The 23,757-nt window shown below is 41.9% G+C and overlaps 1 long non-coding RNA gene across 1 annotated transcript in view; it reads right to left on the bottom strand.

Moving 5' to 3' along the window:
• LOC102190664 overlaps positions 2,521 to 23,757 on the bottom strand; it is a 70,757-nt gene continuing 49,520 nt past the window's right edge. The window contains exons 2-3 of the long non-coding RNA XR_310002.3: positions 20,444 to 20,531; positions 2,521 to 5,435 (exon numbers count right to left, since the gene is read on the bottom strand). This is a non-coding gene — a long non-coding RNA (uncharacterized LOC102190664). The remainder of the gene's footprint in view (positions 5,436 to 20,443; positions 20,532 to 23,757) is intronic.

The following is a 23,757-nucleotide window of genomic DNA, read 5'->3' as shown; positions in this document are numbered from 1 at the left end:
TTACAACCTCAAATTTTAAATAAGTGGGGTCTGTCCTAATGAATTTTACCACACTTTGCACACTGACATTTTTCACACTGATGCACATTCTCTACCTGGTGATGGGCACAAGGGTGAGCATAACTCAGATCTCTTCCTCAGGGTGAGTGGTGGGCCGGAGTCCTTGGAGGACTAAGGACCCGAATCCCTGGGCCTGTGCAAGGATCTCCTTTTCCTCTGATTTTCACCCTCAGTATTTTTTCTGACTGAGGAAAAGTTTGCCTGTGGTTCACTCTGCCCTTGAGGCTAAAGGGGGCTCAGAGTGACTTCGAAGCTCCTCAGTGAAAGTGGAAGCGCTAGGAATGATCATTTTCATTTTCTTTAGCTGCCTGACTCAGTGCAGCTGTAATAGAGTGCAGTTCAGGAGGGCGAGTACTTGGGAAGAAGACTGGAAAGTGATTCAATTTCAAATCACAAGATCAATTATGTAAGGTTCTAGAACAACTGATACTGGGTATTACAGCAGGTCTGTGGCACAGGTTCAGAAGGTGATTCAGGATGTCTCTTTCCTGACATTAAAACCTGAAAATGACTCAGTCTTAGAGGAATCTTAAGTACCCAGCCCAAATGGCACAATCCTACCTGAAATACCAAGATCTCATGATAATGAATGATGTAGAAAGGGAAAGGGCACTTCTCTGGGTTACAGCTCATCGATTTGATAATTTCCAACCAAAAGCACACATCTCTAGGTAGTTATATGTTTGTAATGGCAGGGATCTGTGGAGTTTTGTGTGCTTAGAGCAAACCATCTCAAGAAAACGAGGCAGCAGGTAGAGAAGGGGGAATGAATTCTCACTTTCTAATGTTCTTACTAATAACTACTCTCAGACAGAATGGGCTCTATTTGATGATAATTTCTATTCTTACCTGCAAATCGGGAATATTCAATCCTACCTCCCAGGGGCTGTGATGCAGGCAACATAAGATCACGGAAAGACCTCACATGCTGTTTGGCATGGAGCACGCATGGAGAGGAGTCACATTTCTCTGCACACTCTGTTCATTGCACATTCATCTGATGTTTGTTAGGCTCCAGGCTCTGTGTCTTATAAACCATACGGAAGATGTGCCAGCTTGCCCTCAAAGAGCGTGTGGTCTAGAAAGAAAGGTGAGATGCGGAAGTAGATGACTACTCATGGGGCTTGAGGAGGCCCAAGAAATAGCTGCCCTTTTCCTGGCAGAGTTGGGAGCCAGGAGATTGAGAGAGTGATGCAGGTGGATTCTGGAGAACACGGCATGGATCTGTCAGCCTAGGGCACCCACTGATCCTTCAGTAAGGCTTTGGGTGGATGTACCCAAGTGCAGGAACTGGTAACCTAAAGAAGCACAGTCTCCTGTGGGAAGCAGGAAGTGCAGCAGGCGGGTCCACAGAGAGTGGTCAGAGGTGCTGCATGGAACCATGAGACGGGACAAAGGTATAAGGAGAGCCCCCAATCAAGTTTGCTCTCAGTTTAAATTGAAGGATTAAAAATAACTGGCAGAAATACTAATACCTCATTACTGACTCATTTATTTGCTTCCCTGATTGTTGGCTTCTGACTCTGTGTCAGAATCACCTAAACAGATTGAAAAAGTTACCAATGCCTGGCTCTCCATGGGAATTCTCAGCGGGAAGATTGGGGATGGGGCCCAGGAGACAGCATAAAATCATGACCTGACCTTCCATAAGTCATTCTGACACACCCAGGGTTTTGACACACCATGTTGAGCAATGGTGGGCTTGGTTAATCTTGGGAAAAAAAAAAAATTCTTAGAGAAGGAACCTCCAAATAATTGCATTATGCTTCTGTGAGAATAACACCCTCAGATTTATTTGATTGTTTTCCAAAACAGATAAGAGAAGCTCAAGCAAGTCAGCAGGTAAATTAACTTCTGTATAGTTTTATGTAGAAACGACCCCACAGATTTATTTTTGCTTATCTTTGTGCTGTACTTTGAATTTGCAAAGCCCAAATTTCAAAAGGTGGACTTTCCTAGAAACATAAGTAGGAACATAATAGATTCCTTTGCAGATTTACCTAATTTTTATTACCTATGTACTATGTACTGGGCTAAGTCATCTCGTGTATGTTTCCTCAAGAGAGTCAGGCTATTAATGAAAACACTGTGAACCAGTGAGAATGTTCAGGCATCATGACTTCATGAAGGTTTATCTGCACATGATACTCAGTATGATATGGTGATGTGTAGCATATACACATCATTGGATACACTGAAAATTGGTTCAACTTTTTAAACATACATTTGGTTATATATCTTAAGAACTAGATCTATGTAACTGTTCTTACCATTTCACTCATTAATCCAATTTCTGGGAAGTATCTTGAGGAAATATATATTTTCAAACTAAAGGTAGGAAGAGAATAATTACTTTATTTTAAAATTATAACAGCGCTGGAAATTGCAGAAATCACTAAGGAAATGATTAAGTACATTATTGCATAATGACTAATCACAGTTAAATCTTACACGGTCCCTTAAAACTGGTCATTATAAAGTCTGTGTAGCAACAGGTAAAATGCTTATGACAAAACGTCAAATGAAAAAATATGTGCCAGGATACCATATAAAAGTTATTCACTAGCATGGCCAGGAAATGTGAAAGTGGCAAGTGGTTTGTGTGTTGAAGTAGTAGAATTTGGAGTGGTTTTTCCATCATGGTTGTGGTAGACAGATACTGTTCCAGTTATCCAACAACCCTTCTCACCCTACACAGACCCAGGAGGGAAAAGGAACTTCCCATCTCTGGCTAATGAACTGAGATGATGTATGCTTGGAGTTGTTGGTGGCTTTGCCCCTTTTTCTCTCTGCCAAATGGAGAACACTTGCCTGAAGTAAGAGACAATCAAAAGCTAGGGAGATAGATGGGAAGTCAGAGAGATGGACATGTAGATGTATAAATAAAGGAATAAACAGATGAAAGACCCACCTGACGACAATTTACATGTCTCCGAGACAAACCTCTACCCTTATTTATGCAAGCCCATAAAATTCATTTCTTACAGCAGTTAACTTTGCATTAGTCACCTATAACTGAAAGAATTCTGACTACAACACTGATTCAATTTTAAACAGTTTTTATTCTGTGTTAGAATTTGTCGAGGTTGTTGTTTGTTTGTTTTAAAATAAGCCATTTTACTTTTTGAAGTCACTGGAACATTTTGTACTTATGTGTAAATACTGCATTTGTGAATCATTTCCCATCACATTACTGATAGACTTTTGGACCCTATTGAACCATAATTTCCTCCCATGTCTCTTTCTCAGCTTTTCCTGCAACATCAGCCTCGTTAACTGTTTCCCCACATCCTGTTTCTGACAATAGCCGCCCTGAGAATGCTTTCCAAAGCGTGGTCTGAACCACAATGCGAATTCAAATCTGTACAAGGCAGGAATGTATGGGGAATTTTGAAATAAATCAATAAACATTAATGGAGCTCCTACTCTATGCCAGGCACTGGGGTTACAACAATGAAAATAAAAGTAGACACAGCCCTGTCCTTAAGATGCCTCTCTCTGTGGACGCACGTATCTGTTCACTGGGGTAGGTACATGGGAGATCCACTCTGGGAGCTTAGTTAACACTTATTACTCATTTGCTGAATATCAAAAGCACAGGATAATAACCAACGCTTATTGAACTTTTACTCTGTGCCATACCTATATGCATTAATGATTATTTTCCTCATTTACTAGATGAGGAAATTGAGTGCCATGAGAATATTTAATGTGCCCAAGCGGCAGAAGTAGATTTAACCTGAGGCAGTCTGGCAGACAATGCTGGCTTACCCAACGTTATAAGAAAGCTGCTCTCAAATGCTGGATCTGGCCCTTAAATCAATTTTTAAATATTTCGGAAAAAATATTTAAAAGTTTACTAAACCGAATCTTGGTGGTAAAATTTCCAGATAGCTGGCCAGGATAAGATGAAGGAAGAGTCTCTTCTCACCTTGTTAGGCTTTGAACCATGGAGGAAAATGATCTGAAAAACTGAGTTCATTTGTACATGCATCTACTGAGAAAGTTTTGTAGGGTGCCGTCAGTTTGATAAGGGTAGATGAAAAAATAAATCCTTGATGTTTATCACAGTGCGGTAAGTCCTGTAATCAAGGAATTACAAAGGTACTGTATATTTTGGGAGGTGGAGGGAGGGGAAGGGGAAGAGGAAATGCCATGGAATAGCTGACAAGTAAGCTGACCATTGAAATATGAGAAGAAACTTTTAGTAAACATAGCGGCCAGGTAGGGGTGGTGCTGGAAGAAAGGCTTCTGGGGGAGGATTCACTTCTAAGCTTACTCAAGAGTGTCTTGAGAATTGCAAGTGGCTCTAAGCACAGGGCTAGAAAGATAGGTGGAAGCTATACACACTCAGGGAAAGCATTTGGACTTTCCTTCAAGGTCAGGGATATATAAACTGTTTCAATTGTTAAAATAACTTGAGCCTGTCCTCTCCAACTAGGTAGTTATTTAATAATTTATATTGATATTTAATTGTTTATGTACATGTACATCATACTAGTTCATTGTATCTCTTACAAAATGCACAGAGACAAGATTACATAGACAACATTTAAAATCTTTACTCCCACAAAAATATTATTAAATATTAGCATGAGCAATGTGTTTGAAAATGTTATATATTTTTGAAAACTTTTGTGTGATACCTTGTGATAGGGTAATTTGAAGGACTGGTTTTAAGTTCAGTTTATTTTAATTTCTAGTTTTAATCAAAACAAGATACTATACAAAGAGAGTTTCAACAGGAGTGTTTGTTAGCAGGATTGACCAAATCACAACTCTATTTACTTTGAGCACTATGTTCAGATCTTTCTTGAAGTTTAATTAATAACTTCATCTTCTCTGGTGTCAATCATTCATTCATTATTGAAAACTCTTTAGAAGGTGTTGCATTTCTGTATTTTTAGCAGTTAGTTCAAATCCACTGATAATTTTATCTGGGATTTAAAAAAAATAGGCTAGCGAATTCTGTTTCTTTTTTTTTTTTAATGTGCAGATGGGAGAGTTTTTTTTATCTTCTTTTATTTAATGAAATGCATTCATATGATTTTCAGCCATCAGCTCATTGATGATTGGAAAGCTTTCTCCATTTGCATGAGTTATCTATTGCTGTGTAACAAAGTATCCCTAAAATTAGTGGCTTAAAACGGCAGACATTTATTATCTCATGGTTTCTGTAGTCAGGAATCTAGGGGTGGTTTTGCTGTGTTCTTCTGTCTCAAGGCTACAACTGGGGTGGTGGCCAGTTTTCCAGGCAGCTCAAGGATGGGTTGGGGGCGAATCTGCTTCCAAGTTCACTCACATGCCTGTTGGCAGACCTCACTTGAGACCTCATGGCTATTGCAGAGAGAGTACTTCCTTACCAGTTGGCTTTTCTGTAAAGAGAGCAAGCATAAGACAGAAATCACAGTCTTTTTGTAACTTAATCTCAAAGGTAACCTTGCTCTGGGCTTCCCTAATGGTTCAGCAGTAAAGAATCCACCTGCAGTGCAGGAGACACAGCAGATGTGGGTTCAATCCCTGGGCTGGGAAGACCCCTGGAGAAGGAAATGGCAACCTGTTCCAGTATTCTTGCCTGGAAAACCCCATGGAGCCTGGTGGGCTATCGTCCATAAGGTTGCAAAAGAGTTGGACACCACAGAGCGACTGAGCATGAACTCGACCTTCCTATATTCTCTTTGTTGGAAGTGAGTCCTGAAGTCCAGCCCACACTCAAGGGGAAAGGGGTTACACAAGAGCATGAACACCAGGAAGAGGGGATGGGGAGGGGGAGGTGCAACCTCAGACACTGCCTACCACACCCATTTTCAAAATAGCAAATTATTTTAGAAAAGCAGTTACATTCTGATTCACCATCAAAAGGCCATCTTTACCTTAAAGAGACTGACCAAGCATATTCCTTTTCCTGAAAATATCTGCATAATTCTGGCAGCCACTAGTTCTCACATGAAAAAGTCTGACAGCTTGGGATCCTTGTCATTTGCAAAAGGAAAATATGCAAATCATCTTGCAGTGGAATAACTCTTTTTAATTATTTGGATACAAAATAACTAGCAGACTGGTATGGGTGTGAAATTTTTCATCTAACTTAAAAGAATTGCAAAGAATCTCCTTTATGAAGGACTCAGTTTTCATAACCTAACCATCCATGGCATCTTACAACCTATAGCATGCAAATCATGACCATAGGCGAAGGTGAAGAAATGAATGAGGATGCAGCGTTACCCCGTGTTTGTGGAATTTCCTTTCTTTTTAGAGAACCTTCGATGTGTTAGGTAAAAGCCAGACAGGGCAAGAGTGCCAGTGTCATTTCATACATCAGCATCAGTATACATTTAAATGACCTCCTAATCATATTCTTTTAGTTTTGTTAAAGACAAAGAATGCGTAAACATAAAAGTGCTAACAATTGTTTTCTCTGTACCACCATGGGCCATCTAATGTATCCCCAGGGTACACCACACCACTTTAGTGACTTCTGCTCGAGACCAAGGGAGAAATTCTTAACTCAGGATTCATTATTTATCCTGAGTGATTTGCTTTTAAAGAGTGACAAAGAGTGACCAAAACTCTAATCAAATGTCCCAAACTATTAAGAACCTCTGCTCTAGGTCATGGAGAGCCAACGAAAAGTTTTAAGGTGAACATTAAGAGATTTAAAATTTAGGATGCTACTTGGGTATCAAAGCAGTAGGGTAAGGTGGCATGGAGAGGGTGAGCCTGGAGCCCTGGAAAGCAGTGGCTGCCGATCTCTGTGAGAGGCAAAAAGTAAAGGCGGGATTAAACCAAAGCAATGCAAGTGGAGGAGAAAGGGCATGGGTCCTGAAATTCAGGATGTTTTCTAAGGAAAGGGACCATTAAGCCACTGTGGAGCACGTGTTCATAAATGCAGCTTAGAAAGAAATCATGCTTCAAAACGGAATTCTGAAATCAGAATTCAGATCTAAAGCCTTCTTTCTTTTTGATTCTTTCCTTTATATCTGACTTTACTACTACTATTATTATTTTTCCTAGAGATTCAAACTAGGAGAGAGGAAGAGATTCAAAAAGATGATTATCAATATTAAAAAGATCTAGCAAAAAAAAAAAGTAATAGAAGAAGGACTTTGAAAATAGAATTTGGAAAGAGGGACTGTAGAATAATATGCATTCCAAATACATTTGCAGCTGGATAAACATTTTCTGTGTTGGAAAATACAAGTGGTGTGAATTCAGAAGCTGTGCCTTCTTTATGAAGGATGCAGTGTTAAATACTAATCCCCCTTTTCTTCTAGATTTTGAATTTCTTCCTATTGTGATCAACATTACTTTGGCTTTGTCTAGGCTCTACTGTATATCCTGGCCATCTCCTGTCTCACAGTATAAAGTCACAATGTCACAGCTTCACACTTCATCCAGTCCCTTCACCTACACCTTCTTAAAGAGTGCAGAATGGCGGGCATTGTCCAATTGCACTGGAAATGCCGTCCCCGGGGCGTGTTGGTCACAGTGATTTCCCAAGGTGGTGACTGTGGTTTTTCTGGGGTTCAGGTAAAAAGACGGGGAGTGCAGGAGCAGTGGGCGTCACCTTGGAGTTCCACACGGGCCTCTGCCAGTCCCCAGGCGGCCTCTTAGTTCCCGAGGTCTAGACTTGCTCACCCAGCCAGAAACAACAACTTGAACACACTGGCTTTTCCCCGCTGCTGCCTCGGTGGAGGCTGCTGTTATTCCTGCGCGCGGGCCAGGCACCCTCCTGGGGGCGAGGATGCGGAGCCAGCGGGAGGCCAGGCCGGTGTTGGGGTTGGCGGCTCTTCTCCGCCCACAGGCGCCTCCCCTTGCCAGCCGAGCAGGGGCCAGGGTGGGCGCGGAAGCAATTGTACCAGATCCATCTTTCTCAGAGGCAAATGTCTCAAGGATATTATGGATTGTTTCCTATGAGATTGTCTTGACTATTAAGATTGATTTTAGCTGTCAGTGGCAATGAGGTGAGAGCTCAGACTGCAATTATTTTCAACCTCTGGTGTCAGACCTGGAGAGCAGAACTTCTGGCAGGCTGAAGGGATGGAGGCCTTGGGGTGCCTGGAGGAATCTGACCTCCTTTCCTCAGGGGATGGGCTGGGGAAGGGCTCTTAGTTGCGGTTCAGGGTCTAGCTCCAACCTTATAGGGGTAACTGTTGGGGCTTATTTACTGGGTATTTAATTTTCTATTTGAAAAACTATCTATGGGTCTACAAAGATAGGTTTTTTCTTTTTTTTTTCTTTTTAGTTTAAAGCATAGATTTAAGAGATTTCTTCGTGTAATCTGATTCTTAGGTAAGACATCCTCTCCCTTCCCAAACCTCGCTGTGGAATTCAAGAGAGCTGGACTGTAGTCTCCTTTCCATGACTTATGCAACTTGGGAACACGGTCTCTCCTTCAAAGCCCCTGTTTTCTCATGTCTAAAGACATCTGCTTTATTACAGGGTGGGATTCCTTAATTAAGGATTGGAGATGATGAGGAGGAAGGCACTAGAATAGTGTTTGTCACCTTGAATGTGCTCCTTAAAGGAGATATTATTTTACTATTAATATATAAATTGTCACCCACATGGCCCACAGGGCCTTCGTGGAGGATCTAGTCAAAGTTTCTTGCAAGGAATATGCCTGTGAGTCTTATGACCTGAGTCAAGGGCATGACCAGCTTAGTCAATGAGTATTTTTATAAAAGTCTCCACTGACTACACAGTACTGCTAGATTAGACATTGTTGTTCAAAAAGTAAAACTGTATACGTTCTAGTCATTAAAAACTTGCCATCATATATGGCAAGCCATGTTAACAAAACCATTTCTGGAAGTTTATTTGTCTTTAAATTATAGGTAGTTCTGTAGTTAAAAGAACTTCTACGGTTCCTCCTGGATGCTTCCACTTTTCAGTGAACCATGTGAGGCTAATAATTCACTTCTGGGGTTTTGAAGTTGTTTGTATGACTTTGGGTTTGGGGCATGCACATTCCCACTATGATAAGTGTAAGTAGAAAGTTAAATACCATTTGTCTGTATTCCACATTTAATACAAACGAACATGGAAGGGGGAAAATGGACAACATAATTATATATGCTTCTAATTTGCCATACTCCACTCTTTGGTTCTCTCCGACTATGTAGGTGTCAAGGGGTCTTGGAGAAGTTGGCAAATCCCTTCACTTTTGCTCTCTGCTCTCCAGTGGTCACTTTTTCTGTTATCTCCTGCCATCTCTGCTCTGCTCCCTCTTGTCAACTCTGACTTCTGCCTGTCACCCCACTGCCCTTCAGAACTCTTTTCCTTGAAGTGTTTCCAAACAGGTGTTGTCTTGCTTCCCTCTTGACTGTCATCCTGCTAACCCCTGTGTCTTATAGATGTTCGCCCTTCTGAGCACTGACGCGCCTGTCTTTATATAGCTCTGACTGCCTGGGCCTCTCCATGCCCGTCACTTCGTGTTTCCCAGCACTTATCCTAAGTCCTCCAGGGGAACCCAGAGTATCCCGTGTCTCTTTTCATGGAGTGCCTTACATGGTTATGGATTAAAGGAATTACAGAGACAATGCATAGAGGGTGTATTGGGGGAAACTCTCAGTACACTTCTTTTTGCTTTTCAGTTTAGTAATTCTCATCTTAATCTGGTATCTATTAACCAAAAACTTATTAGGCAAGGTTCTGAAGTTTTACTTGCAGAAGATGTACAAGTTTGGACAGGTGGATGACTCATAGACCCTAAGGAATTTAAAAGCCATGGTTTAGCAAGAAATCCTCTCTCTCTCTCTCTCTCTCTCTCTCTCTCTCTCACACACACACACACACACACACATACACACAGAGTTAGGAAACCTCGCACACAGAGTCCACTAAAAGTGGCCTTGCAAAGCCACCTGTAACTTACCCAAAACTCTCATATTGATGCGGTTCAGATGGCATGAGGTGCGTGCCCTGAGGCCATCTGATGGGAGAAGAAAGAAAAAGCGGCAGAAGTATTGATACTTTTCTCACTCCCAGCCTGGTGTAATCAGTAGTAGCGCTGACTGCTTACACTTAACTCAGTCCCTTACTATGTCTAGACACTATGTTATTATTATTATTTTTTAAGTGCTATCTCATTTAATCCTCATAAACCACCTCTGAGGAATTGTCACAGTTTTACAGAAGAGGATGTAGAAGCCCAAGGTTACACGTTAGCAAAGTGTAGTCAGATTATGTATCCAGGTCTGTCTAACCTTAAAGCCTGTCCAAACCTTGTCCTTACCTAGGGCCCTGTACATTTTGACTTTTGATCTCTTTTTTTTTTTTCCACTGAGGGGAGCGAGGAATGTGTTTTAGCAGATGAGATTTAGCCATTCCTCCTGGGGCTTAGCCTGCTAGGTTCTCAGTACATGTTGGCTGAATGAATGAGGCAGTCTGTTCCTGTTGCTCTGGGATGGAACATGCGATGAACAGATCAGTGTCTGGGAGAGGGCCGTGGTCATTAGGTGGGAAAGAGGCCTCTCTTACTAGCTACGTGACTTCAACTCTGTGGGCCTGGGTGTTACCTGTAAATCCCAGGGGGGTTAAGGGACAAACAGTGTGTCAGCTGCACATCCCTTTGGGCACGTGTGTCACAGTGGAAGAGAGGACACAGAATCATCTGTCCTTGCCTGGGATTCAGGAATTCTGCTCTCTCCCTTTATCTCGATGATCTGTATTTGTGATTTTTGGTAAACTTGGCTGTTTTCCTATGCTATTTTTCCCATTTGATGAGGAGGTACAGCAACACATCCATCCTTTCTTGCTTAATATATTTGTTTTGATCCTTAAAGTTTTGTAGAAGATGAAAATCTAGTTATGCGATGAGGCTTAATGATTATAAAAAGTCCATTGTTGTTCAGTTGCTCAGTTGTGTCCGACTCTTTGTGACCCTATGGACTACAGCACGCCAGGCTTCCTTGTCCTTCACCATCTCCCAGAGCTTGCTCAAACTCATGTCCATTGAGTCAGTGATGCTATCCAATCATCTCATCCTCTGTCGTCCCCTTCTTCTCCTGCCCTCAATCTTTCCCAGCATCAGGGTCTTTTCTAATGACTCAGCTGTTCGCATCAGGTGATCAAAGTATTGGAGCTTCAGCTTCAGCATTAGTCCTTCTAATGAACATTCAAGATTGATTTTCTTTAGGATTGACTGGTTTGATCTCCTTGCAGCCCAAGGGACTCTCTAAAGTCTTCTCCAACACCACAGTTCAAAAACATCAGTTCTTCGGTGCTTAGCCTCTTTATGGTCCAACTCTCACATCCATACATGACTTGTGGAAAAACCATAGCTTTGACTATATGGACCTTTGTGGGCAAAGTAATGTCTCTGCTAATTAATATGCTGCCTAGGTTGGTCATAGCTTTTCTTCCCAGGAGCAAGTATCTTTTAATTTTGTGGCTGCAGTCACAATTACAGTGATTTTGGAGCCCAAGAAAATAAAGTCTGTCACTGTTTCCATTGTTTCCCCATTTATTTGCCATGAAGGGACGGGACCGGATCCCATGATCTTCATTGAAAAAAAGTCCATAAACATCATCTAATGAAAATCCAGCCATAGCCTTTTCCTCAGTGGGAAATGCTGAATTGTGATGGTTTAACTACAGATGTTTTAATCCTGAAAATATCAGTGCTAGTAGCAGTTAAAGAAAGGCATCAAATATATATTGATTTTTCAGACATGAAATACAATTATCCCCATGTCTTTATTATAATTGAATTCACTAACAATTCCTAAATTAAAATAATCTTTAATCACAAGATTATTCTTGTTCTATAAATTCTTTTAGTGAGAGACTATAGACTTCAGAGAGAGATAAATATTATTCACATCATATAAGCACTGGTAAACAGTGTCAGACTTTATTTCTGGGGGCTCCAAAATCACTGCAGATGGTGATTGCAGCCATGAAATTAAAAGACACTTACTGCTTTGAAGGAAAATTATGATCAACCTAGATGGCATATTCAAAGGCAGAGACATTACTTTGCCAACAAAGGTCCATCTAGTCAAGGCTATGGTTTTTCCAGTGGTCATGTATGGATGTGAGAGTTGGACTATAAAGAAAGCTGAGTGAAGAAGAATTGATGCTTTTGAACTGTGGTGTTGGAGAAGACTCTTGAGAGTCCCTTGGACCGCAAGGAGATCCAACCAGCCCATTCTAAAGGAGATCAGTCCTGGGTGTTCATTGGAAGGAATGATGCTAAAGCTGAAACTCCAGTACTTTGGCCACCTCATGCGAAGAGTTGATTCATTGGAAAAGACTCTGATGCTGGGAGGGATTGGGGGCAGGAGGAGAAGAAGACCACAGAGGATGAGATGGCTGGATGGCATCACCAACTTGATGGACATGAATTTGGGTGAACTCCAGGAGTTGGTGATGGACAGGGAGGCCTGGCTTGTTGCGATTCATGGGGTCGCAAAGAGTCGGACACGACTGAGCGACTGAACTGAACTGAACTGAACTGAACTGAAAGGGCCAGCTTTGTCCAACTCATGGTCATTTTCTGAGATTCTGATGATGGAAATTTATATCTTCCAGAAACCTTTAGTGTGAGTGACCAGATACAGGAGGAAGAAAGACTCTATATTGATTGCTGGATTCTTTGTTATTTAGATAGCATCAGGAGAAGACATCGGTAGGCTTTATGAGGGAAGCAGGCAGAGAGCAGTGGAGTTACGAACACAAAGCTGCACAAAACATTGAGTAGCAAAAGCAAAACAAAACCCCCTATCTTCTGAGCTTCTCTTTAAAGTGCTTGTTTACTCTACCACTCCCTAACCTTGTCCCCTCTTTCTGTGACTTCTTGGATTGGCAAGATTAAGATGGAGGAGAACTGGTAAAACTCTCCCCATTGCTTAAATCATTATTAATTAATCACTTCATCCTCTCATGAGAGATGGTTGGAAAGGGGTGGTGCTTTGGAGAAGGTGAATGCGGTGAAAAGCAGAGCTGTGAGAAATCTGTTCCTGGTATTATATTCAGTACTATAGCAATTAACACACAAAACAGATAATGGTGAGGTTTGCACTGGAGGGCGAGGATGCGGGGATTGAGGGGAAGAGTGTTTCAAAATTGCAAAGAAGGATTTTGAATCTTCTCTTCTCAAGATGCCTCACTGGGCAGAAACCTATTTCCTTGTCGAAAATCCTAGTTTGAGAAAGACTTGTGACAGATCTTACTTCAGAGATCTGCGCGGTCTATTCTTTCTCCTGTGTTAGCTTTCTCATGTTCAGAAGGTCCTTAATATATCTGACCTTCATTCTCTCTGCTGTAACTTAAGCTTATGCCCTCTCTTGTTACTGTTTAAACTGATCCCTCCAACACTCGTTAACCCCCAGAAAGAGCTTTAGACAAAAGAGCCTCTCGGAACACCCTCTTTTGGCCTTATTTGTCTTTGTAATCCCTTTTATAGAGGGCAGGTTATTTGGTTTCTCTTACAATTGGTGTGGAAGCCTGCTCAGCTGCCCACGTCACTCAGCTCTCAAGGGTCACTTTTGTCATCATTCAAATATTGAAACAGGTGGAACCTGCCACCTGTAATGTGAGCCACAGTGGAAAGAAAGTGACTCAGTCCTGGCAGCTCAAGTCAGGTTTGAGAGAAGTGACTGCGGGAATCCAAATGTTTCCTCGTGGCTTTTGCAGCAAAGGGTGTCTGAATGGCTTCCTTCTTGAAGAATGTGCCATTCCAGCGTCATCAATGTGACCAGTTTGGTGCAGTCGGACATTCCCCTCTGTAGTCTCCTTTCATAAAGCCTCTTGCCCTGAGCTGGCGGCTGCAGAAGCTGGCCTTCCAGCTCCTGCAACAGCAGTTCCAATAACACAGAGGAGAACTCGGGCTGGGCAGGCACGAGGCACACACAAAACACAGGGCCTGAGCGGAAGCCTCAGATGAAACTAACAAGGAAAGAAGTTTGTTAGAAAACACTTCTGTTTCTCACCTTTTCTTACACAGCTTGATTTGACTGTCTTGTTAACAGTAGCTACATGTAGCTCACTGAATATCACAAGACATACACACTTCTCTGAGCCTCACTTTTTCTTTCCAGCCTCAGAGCCACTGCTGGGTCACATTAACCCATCCTCCAAAAGTGTTCTTGGAATTTGCCCAGGTAGTCTGTCCTGCCCAGTTGTCAACCTGGCTGCTCCCTTATGTGAAGGAAAAATAATCCAGTGGGAAAACACCCTACCATATTAAGGAAGATTTGAGTTATAAGGCAAGTTTCCTAATAATAGTTGGTCTTTTGGGAGCAGGTCCCTTCATCCCCTAGTACCTCCAGTTTTAATTTTGTAGGATAAAGATAAGATGCTAGTCCCATACCAATTATGGACAGACATGCTCTGAAAATAAATAAACGAAGGCATGTCAATCCAAGAACTACTTTGAAGTAAATCCTATGTAAAGTCAGAAAATTGAAGCTATTGTTGCAATGATGTAAGTAGGTGTAAATGCTCAGCAAGTCTTAACTACATAAACATACGGAAGTGGAAGAAACGTGGTGTTGTGCCAAAAAGAATAAATGGCTGACACCTCCCCCACCCTTTTCTCCTTATTTCCAGGGTGTATGCAAGTTAACATTTTTTTAAGTGCCCAATTCCTTCTTGTGAAGCTTTTGCTAAAACCAGTAAGTTTAGACTATCTGGTGAAAAGCCATATCCTCTTGTTATTGATGTTTTACAGCATTTAAATATTTTGACCTAAATGCTAAAGAACAAAGTCAATTGTTCAACTAAAAAAGGCAGAATGTAAATATTTAGCTTAGGTATTCGGAGTATCTATTTTCACAATCACAATACTTCCTTGCACATGTTTGAGAGAGAGTTGTAATATGGCTCTTTGAAAACCGTGGGAAATTAAAGATGAAATAAAAACCTGACCACAGATTTCCTTCCTCAATTTTAAGTGAGATCTCAATAAGGCTCTCTTATAGTTGGACGTGGACTTTATTAGCTTTTTATGTGACTTCATACTACTTATTTTTGGAAAATAATCATTTCATTTTAACAGAAATGTGGTTCACAGTGGATTAAGTGAAATGTATTTCTTGGAAAGTTAAAAAAAAAATGTGGTTTCCATTTTACTCCTCTTTGGAGGCATTTATTTCCAGGTCCTGCAGATCATTTTGAACTTGGTAATTTTGTTATCAGCCATTCACTTTCTTGTTTGAACTTTTGATCATTTATTCCAATTTGTTTTAAAGCACATCCTGAATGCTGGCGAGACATATGCATCTGCCTTAATGGTAGTAAGTGGATTTCTACAGCTCAAGTTCTTAGCCATACTGGGGAAGGCAGGCCATGGGCAATAATGAAAATAGTTTATACAGGCAGAAGCCTGCCATGGGCACCACTTGGTGCTAATTACAAGTGTTTTCCATGAATAAACTAATCTTAATGATAACCATTCACCTTCTCATTTTAGAGAGGATGAAACATAGGCAAAGGCGCTCAGCTTCAGTAACATTTTAAAAGATACAGAGCTTTTTAAATGTTGGATCCAGAAGAACAGTATTACACACCTTAAAGTGTTTTTGTGAAAATTAAAGCAGAAAAATCACATAAATTGATAATATTTCAATAAGCATGAAAAAAAAGACCATAGAATAATTATTTATGTGTAATCACACCAAATGACCTCTTTAAAATGTGGCCCCTCTTGGGGATTTGAATCTGCCACCTACAAGCTCTGTGACCTTGAGCAAGTTGTTTCACTTCTCGGTGCTTCTATTTCCTCATCTGTCAACTGAGGAAAGTGGTTGAAGATTAAATGAAACAATAAATACAAATAATTTAGCATGTGTCTGGCACATGAAAAACACTGATGACGTATTAGCTGAGCCCAGATTTTATTTTTTGAGGAACCTATGGAAAAAAAGCATGATGCAGACAGGGTTCATATTTCAGTCCTGCCCTATTAGCTGTGTGACCATATCAATATATTTAACCTTCCAGAGCTGCAGTTTCCTCATCTGTAAAATGACCATAATTCTTGCTCTACCTAAGTAGGGAATTATGAGGCTCCACCAAGGTAAGGGATATGACAGTACCTAAAAGGCTATACAGAATTCTGTGAATATAGTGAAATTTTGTAGCAGTGTCTGTTTTTAAAGTTCTTACCCTTTGCTACTTAAAAAACACGTGTAACCTAAATGGTATACAGAGCAAGTTTTTCTTTGTGTGGTCATTTTTTTTTTTTTTTTAATTAAACATTTCTGGGTTCCTGCTGATTCCTTTGTAAACCACTTCCTCTTGTTGAAATCTTGAACTAGTCTTGATGTAGAAACTGGCTGTTGGGGCAAGGGAGAGTGAGCCTGTTTATTAAAATGATTGCCTGATCTTTGGAGAATCATGGTCCCTTCTGACTTTTTGTCATAGATGGCAACTCTCTCCCAATCATAGAAACTTTACCCTTTAATACTTTTAATTGACTGCATCTTGTTGTCCCGTAATTTTAGCTTGCAAAATAAGCTCTCCTAAATATATCCTCTGATGACTACTCCAGCTTGCTATGCTTTCAATTTCTCACATCTTGGGTTATTTGAAGAGGTTTATATTTACCTAATCCCTCAAGCAGCCCCAAGGGAAAGCAGGCTGCCCCCAGGCTTTAGGCATGCTGCCTGCACGCCTTGGCCAGAAAGGACAGGACTCACTTCCCTTTGTTTTTCACACAAGTCACTATGGTTCTGACTCAGCCACGGTTCCTTTGTTATACTCTTACTCGAATCATTGCTACCCTTGATACCCAAATGCTGGGTAATTTTTGTTTGCCTCTTTGTTTTCTACTCATTGGAAAGTCTAACACCTTGCCCCTTTTATCTTCCCCAAAGAGTAAAACCCAATATAAACTGATCTTCAGGTTCTGCAACTGCGGATTTCATTAGTACGATTGTCCTTGTCTCACAGGGTTGGGGAATTGAAGGAGGGAGGAAGGAAGCTGTTATTATAGAACTGGAACAAAGTTTTACTTCTATGCCTAAAAACAACGTTATACTTCTCATTTTTCTCCCTGTTCTTCGAAGCAATGTGTCTTGTACTTCAGAGCTAAAATGCACCCTCCTCTCCTGGAATCTTGGCTATAAGCCCTGGCTCAACAGTTCTTTTTTCTTTTCCAGGAAGATACTTTGCAGCCAAAGCAGATGTTGGGTTGACCAGCATGGGCTGGGCAACCTTTACTGTTGAAGGAAGATCCTGATGGGAGGATCAAAGCTTGGATTGTGCTGTGATGTCTGATCCATAACCAGCCTCCACCCACGCCTCCCTCCTCCTTTCACTTTTTCCTCTTTATCCCCTCCTGACTTGCAGTGTTCTTCAAATGCCTTCTCTTCTGGACAAGTGGGATCTAGGACTCCAGCATGGCGCCCCTTTACCTTACAGCGCCCTCAGCAGAGTCCCTGTCAGCCTCGGATGGAATAGTTTGCAGCTAGAGGTGTCTCTAAACAGCCAGGCTGCCGTGAGCAGGATGTTTTGGTGTGTTTGCATCAGCTTCCTGTTGCAGTTTGGGAAGCGCATCTGGTAACTGCCTGAATGAAAACACTTCCCCTTACTCTCTACGTCAAAGAGAAGTTACTTGAAATGGATGCCAACTTTTAGGAGTGAGGACAAAGCTCTGAATTTTGAGGAGCCTTCACTGAATAGGAAAAGAACTCAGCTTCACCATCTGGACCTGGTTACACAACCATCTTCACCTCAGTTTCCTCTTGCATCAGATGAGAAGATTCTATCTCCCTTGCCCAGTGGTTATGAGACAGCAACAAGGCAATTTAAATGAAGCAGCCATTTTTCTTAGGCAGAATCAGTTCTGTTTTGTATACATGCTATGGACTAGGCCTCTTTGAAGTTTGTTTTGTGAGCTGCACCTATGTGATTCTTGTTTCTAGTCAAGCCCCTGTGCTCTCTGCTGCTGCTGCTAAGTCACTTCAGTTGTGTCTGACTCTGTGCGACTCCATAGATGGCAGCCCAGCTCCCTCGTCCCTGGGATTCTCCAGGCAAGAACTCTGGAGTGGGTTACCATTTCCTTCTCCAATGCATGCAAGTGAAAAGTGAAAGTGAAGTCGCTCAGCTGTGTCCGACTCTTAGCAACCCCGTGGACTGCACCCCACCAGGCTCCTCCGTCCATGGGATTTTCCAGGCAAGAGTGCTGGAGTGGGGTGCCATTGCCTTCTCCGGCCTGTGCTCTCAGTAGGTGTTTATTCCATGCCCCAGCTCCTGGAGGAATGGGGGCTCTGTGGTGCTCTCCCTTGTGCTGGAGTAAGGGCTACGGAAGTCAGAGCCTAAGAACGCAGGCTGGAGCTGGGCCATCTGGGTTCCAGGGCTTCTCTTTAGGAACTAGCCGTGTGACCTCGGACAAATTACTCAGCCACTCTGTGCTTCAGTTTCCCTCATCTGTAGAACAGAAATCATAGCGGGGGGAAAACCACAGAAAAAAACACACAGGCAGGCTCACAGGGGCTATAAGAATTTAAAGAGAAAATCCCCACACGTGTAAAAGGCTTAGGGCAGCGCTTGGTTCCAGGTTCGCTGTGACTGTTCACAGGACCTCCCCGAGACTGCTCACCTCGTGATGCATGCTTCCCACATGCAGGCTTGCAGACGACAGGCAGGGGAGCCCTGCTCTCCCCCTGCTCACCTCCCCTGCAGGGACCCCACATAAGTGTGCAGACTGCACAGGCTGATAAGAGTCACGGAGCTCTGAGCAGAGTTCTGCTTCCGGTTTCTCGGTGAGACGTGGCCAAGAAGGTGGAACAGAGCCTGGCTCACACAGTTCGGGAGCCTCAGAGCACTTCTTATCAGCATCCTTAATGTCACAGCACGGCTGTTGCCTGCAGATGGTCACTGCCTGCCCTCACACTGGGCACCCAGGTCAAAGGGAAGGCCCGTGTGGGCCCCTGCCTAAACTCAGGCTGGGCCTCTTCCCCTTCTGCTGCCAGAGATGTTGTTTCTCCTGTTCTCTCACGTTCCCCAGCACTGCTCCTCGCCCCCGCATGCTCTTCCTTCATTTGGAAAATTCTGACTGCCCTTTAAGTCTCATCCTGGATGAAACTTCCAGAAAACATGCGATGGCCTCCAATAAGCCTCCACAGGCCCCTCTAATTCCCTCCCATTGGGAAATCCAGGGCTCCAGGCCACATCCATTTTGGCAGTCAGTTCTGACTTGCTCTGTTTTATCTGTCACTTCTCACCTCGGGCGGAATAGATTCTAAAAACATGTTTAACAAATGATACCTGGGATACTAGAAAGTGCTGTGGAACTAAGCAGTTTGCAGGAGACATTATCCATGCACTCTCTTGAGAGGTGGGAAGGGGTTGGGGCTGGGACTGTAGAGAGGCTCAGGAACATGGCTTTATTTGGAACATTCCCCTATGTTTACAATTACAGGAGCAAATAGGCTTGTTAACATCTGATTTAGAAAGCAGTCCTGTTGTACTTAATGTTAACCCCATACCTCAGCGTTCAGTTTATGGTAGAATTTAGGGTTAAAAACTGGAGTTTCTGCACAGAAAAATGACAAGTTAATGACTTGTAAAAGATATTGTACATTTTTCTCAAAGCGGTCTTATAATAGCTGTTTCTTGCCTATTCATTGATGGTCTAGCTTTAAAAGACTGGGAAGGCTATCCCACTGTATTTTTAGAAGTACTCAAGTGAACTCTAATAACCTGAGAGCCATGGCAACCTCCAGCACTTTTGTGTCCCCCTAGCAGATGATAAATTCCTGCCTGCCGATCTCAGTGTCTTTGAAGGAATTCTGCCGATCAAGGGCCAGGCCTAGACAGGAGACTTGTTCTAATACAATCATCAGCTGGGCTGAAACAACGTTTGAAACATTTCTAGGCTTGCTGAGAACACCGTGTATAGGTAGCCTCTCACTCACCCCAGAGTTTTTGTCCTCTGCATCTTTGAGCTGTTTCCTTGGGCACCACGCCCCCATATCATACATGATACCTGGCAGGGGCACGGTATACCTAAGCTTTTCTGCTTTATCAGGACATTTTTTTTTTTAAAGAAAAGAAAACTGGAGATTATCATACTCAGTGAAATAAATAGGACAGAGAAAGACAAATATATATCACTTATATGTGGAATCTAAAAAAAGCATACAAATGAACTTATTTACAAAACAGCAGCAGCAGACTCACAGACTTAAAAAACAAACTTATGGTTTCTAAGGGGGTAAGGTTGAGGGGAGGGATAAATTGGGAGTTTGAGACAAGGACCTACCATATAGCACAGGGAACTACTTAATACTCTTTAATAACCTAAATGGGGTGGGCTTCCCTGGTGGCTCAGACAGTAAAGAGTCTGCCTGCAGTGCAGGAGACAGGTTTGATCCTTGGGTCAGGACGATCCCCTGGAGAAGGAAATGGTTACTCACTCTGGTATTATTACCTAGAGAATTCCACGGACAGAGGAGCCTAGTAGGCTATGTTTCATGGGATCGAAAAGGGTCGGATACAACTGGAGCGACGAACACAACCTAAATGGGAAAATAATTAGAAAAGGAATAGATTTATGAATATTTATAACTGAATAACTCTGCTGTACACCTGAAACTAACAAAACACTCTAAATCAATTATACTCCAATATAAAATAAATATTAAAAAAAAGAGAAAATTATTGTTCATCTTTGATTCTAGGCTCGTAAAATCATTTACACCCCCAAGGAACTTATCTTCCAGAGAAAATGTGAATCGCAGTGAAAATGGTGACATGTGTATCAAGTCTTAAAACATGCTGTGACTTTGGAGCCATCCTGAGGCTTTATTCAGCTGTATATAGTTTTATCATTTTAACAAATAACATGATATTTTATACTTACTAGTGAAACTCCTAGTTCTTATTTTTCTTTCTCAACCAGAGGAAACTAGAAAAAGTAACATTTTTTTGCTTTAGAATTGGATTTATTTTTGGCCTATTTGTTGATTCTGGACCCCTTACAAGCCTCCATGTGGAGAGTAAGGTCCTCAGTCTGCGGACCAGGCTTCCTCTGCTACCCCTGGTGCTGACAAGGGCACATACAGGGACATGTCGCTCAACCTTTGATGGGCAGTCTCCTAATCTTAAAAGCACAGGTAGCATATATCTCCCTCATATAGATGATGTCTATGTCCAGCACGTATTGGGCAACAAGAATTTTAAAATATGAATTTAGGTTGTTTTTTAAGATACATATTTGTAGGAAGAAAACTGGAATTGAGCCGTAAAACCAGAGTCTGGGTTTTGCTACTTCTTAGTCTGAACACATTAACTTGGAAACAGAATCTTTAGGGTCTAAGCCCCTTGTCTTGCAAATGATGAAACTGACATCCAGAAAACTGAAGGGCTTTGCCTAACGTCATGCAATGAGCTAGTGGCTGGGTGTTGACCATAAATCAGGAGTCAAGGGGTACCTGGTCCCAGGGTTTTCCAGTCATGCTATCCTGCCTTTGGTAAAGTGTTAGTCACTCAGTAGCGTCTGACTCTTTGTGACACCATGGACTGTAGCCCACTAGGCTCCTCTGTCCATGGAAGTCTCCAGGCAAAAATACTGGAGTGGGTAGCCATCCCCTTCTCCAGGGATTCTTCCTGACCCAGGGATCAAACCCAGGTCTCCTGCATTGCAGACAAATTCTTTACCATCTGAGCCACCAGGGAAGCCCTTTGGTAAAGAGCTATGTAAGTTCGTTATAATGTATTAATGCTTTTTCAGTGTCCACCTAATTTGATATTATGAGTTCCAAAAAAAAAAAAAAAAAAGGTGCTTTCGATACGAACAGGAAAATGGGCAACTGTGACGGACCAGTAGGGAATTATAGAGCCTTAGAGTTCAGATCTATCTGAGAAGTTTTGATACTCAGAGAGGGGACTGTCAGTTTGGACTTACACGTGGACACACAGGCTAGCTCCTGATTCCCCGTCTTCCCTCTCACATCGCAGCTGCCTCATTTGCTGGGAAATGGAAAGGTGGCACACACACCACATGTGGCTGGAAACCTTCACAGTGACTGGCAAAATGCTGGACATGCCATAAGGCCCTCTAGATGCCTTCTGAATCCTATGAAAAACTGCTACCAACATAGAATATAGGGTGGGATTTACAAACAGAATGCACCCATGTGATCACCACCCTGATCCAGAAACAGAACATTATCAGCATTCTAGAAGCATCTTATATGCCCCTCATCAAGGTGGGCAGCCTATCCTCACTTTTGATAGCATGTTAGTTTTCTCCTGTTTTTATACCTTAAGTATAAATGGAATAAAGTAGTATGTATTCATTTGTGTATGGCTTCTTTTGGGGAATATTTTGATGTTGACTTAGGTCTGACAGAAGTAGAATTCCAAATGGGGGGCTCAGTGGAGGGAAAAAAAGTCTTTTGCATATTGTAGTTTCATATTAATGATGAGAACTGGTGTCAATATAGCAGTTGAGTAGAAAGAGTGTTGTAGGTATAATTGAGTTGCAGCTTGTCCTTATTGGCAAGATTTTTGTACTTTAAATGATTCATTTGACACTAAATTATAGTTTTTAGTTAGGTCAATTGATGGAAGTAATACAAAATTGAGGAAGGAAAGTGAAAAATATAAAACTCTCTTATGTCCTTCTCTTCAATTTATTGTTTTTAAATACGTTTTTGGTGTTATGGTATGTTCAGAAGAGAACAGTGAATTTTCTAAGTAATTATTCTATTCTAAGTAAGTAGAAACTCTTGAATAAAGAGTCCAGATGATTCTGTCTCAGTTATCTTTTTCTTCCTGTTGTCTAACTGAATTCCATCATATAGTAGTTATTTGAGAAATCGTTGCTCCTAGAATGGGCTTCCCCAATGGCTCAGCAGGTGAAGGATCCACTTGCCATGCAGGAGCCTCAGGAGACACGGTTTCGATCCCTGGGTCAGGACTGCAACCCACACCAGTATTCTTGTCTGGAGAATCCCACAGACAGAGGAGCCTGGTGGGCTACAGTCCATGGAGTCACAAAGAGTCAGACACGACTGAGCGCATGAGCACAGCTCCTAGATAAATGAATGAGTAAACAAGTTGAAACAAGATGGCAAACAAAGTGCCCCACCTTCCTTATTCTAGAGAACATGGGCCATCAGAGTGGAGAGGAAGAACAAGAGACTTAACATTTTTTCTAGATATTGGAAGAGTTTTAGAAGTAGTTTTGCCTTGGGGATCTGGAGTCAAACAGCTGTAATCAGTGGTGGAGAGTGCTAGTTAACTCCTAGGGTCCCTTTGCCTTTGTTTCTTTGAGTGATGAGATTCCTGAGTATTAGCAAGGCACACACATACTCAGGTCGAGACAATAATCATAGCATCCTTTGCAGCTACAAGACTAAGTTCTTGATAATGGGAAGTCAGCAAAAGTGAGGTGATATCTTCTGAATATTACTTTTAAAAGACAATTCCTGCTGGGTGAGAGACAGTGACACTCGAACAGCTAAAGGGCACCCAGAGATGAAGGTCAAATATCGGTAGCAGTCTTCTTGCTTGCCTCTGCACTGCTAGGTGAAAGAGAAGCAAGCTTCTACATTATGAAGACATTGTATTTTGGGATGTCTTTTTCTAAATTTAAAAAAGATCTTAGCATGAATCCACATTTTTTCAGACGTCATCATTGAAATCTTTATTAAAACAAACCAGCAAACAAACAAACAAAAAATCCTCACGTCCCCAAAGAAGGAAAGTTAACTGTATCAACTGCCATCACACAAACAA

The sequence above is a fragment of the Capra hircus genome, chromosome 5 (genome assembly GCF_001704415.2).
Source record: "Capra hircus breed San Clemente chromosome 5, ASM170441v1, whole genome shotgun sequence".
Classification (NCBI taxonomy): Eukaryota; Metazoa; Chordata; class Mammalia; order Artiodactyla; family Bovidae; genus Capra; species Capra hircus.
The sequence above is the reverse complement of the archived record's forward strand: the minus strand, read 5'-3'. Positions and strand labels throughout refer to the sequence as shown.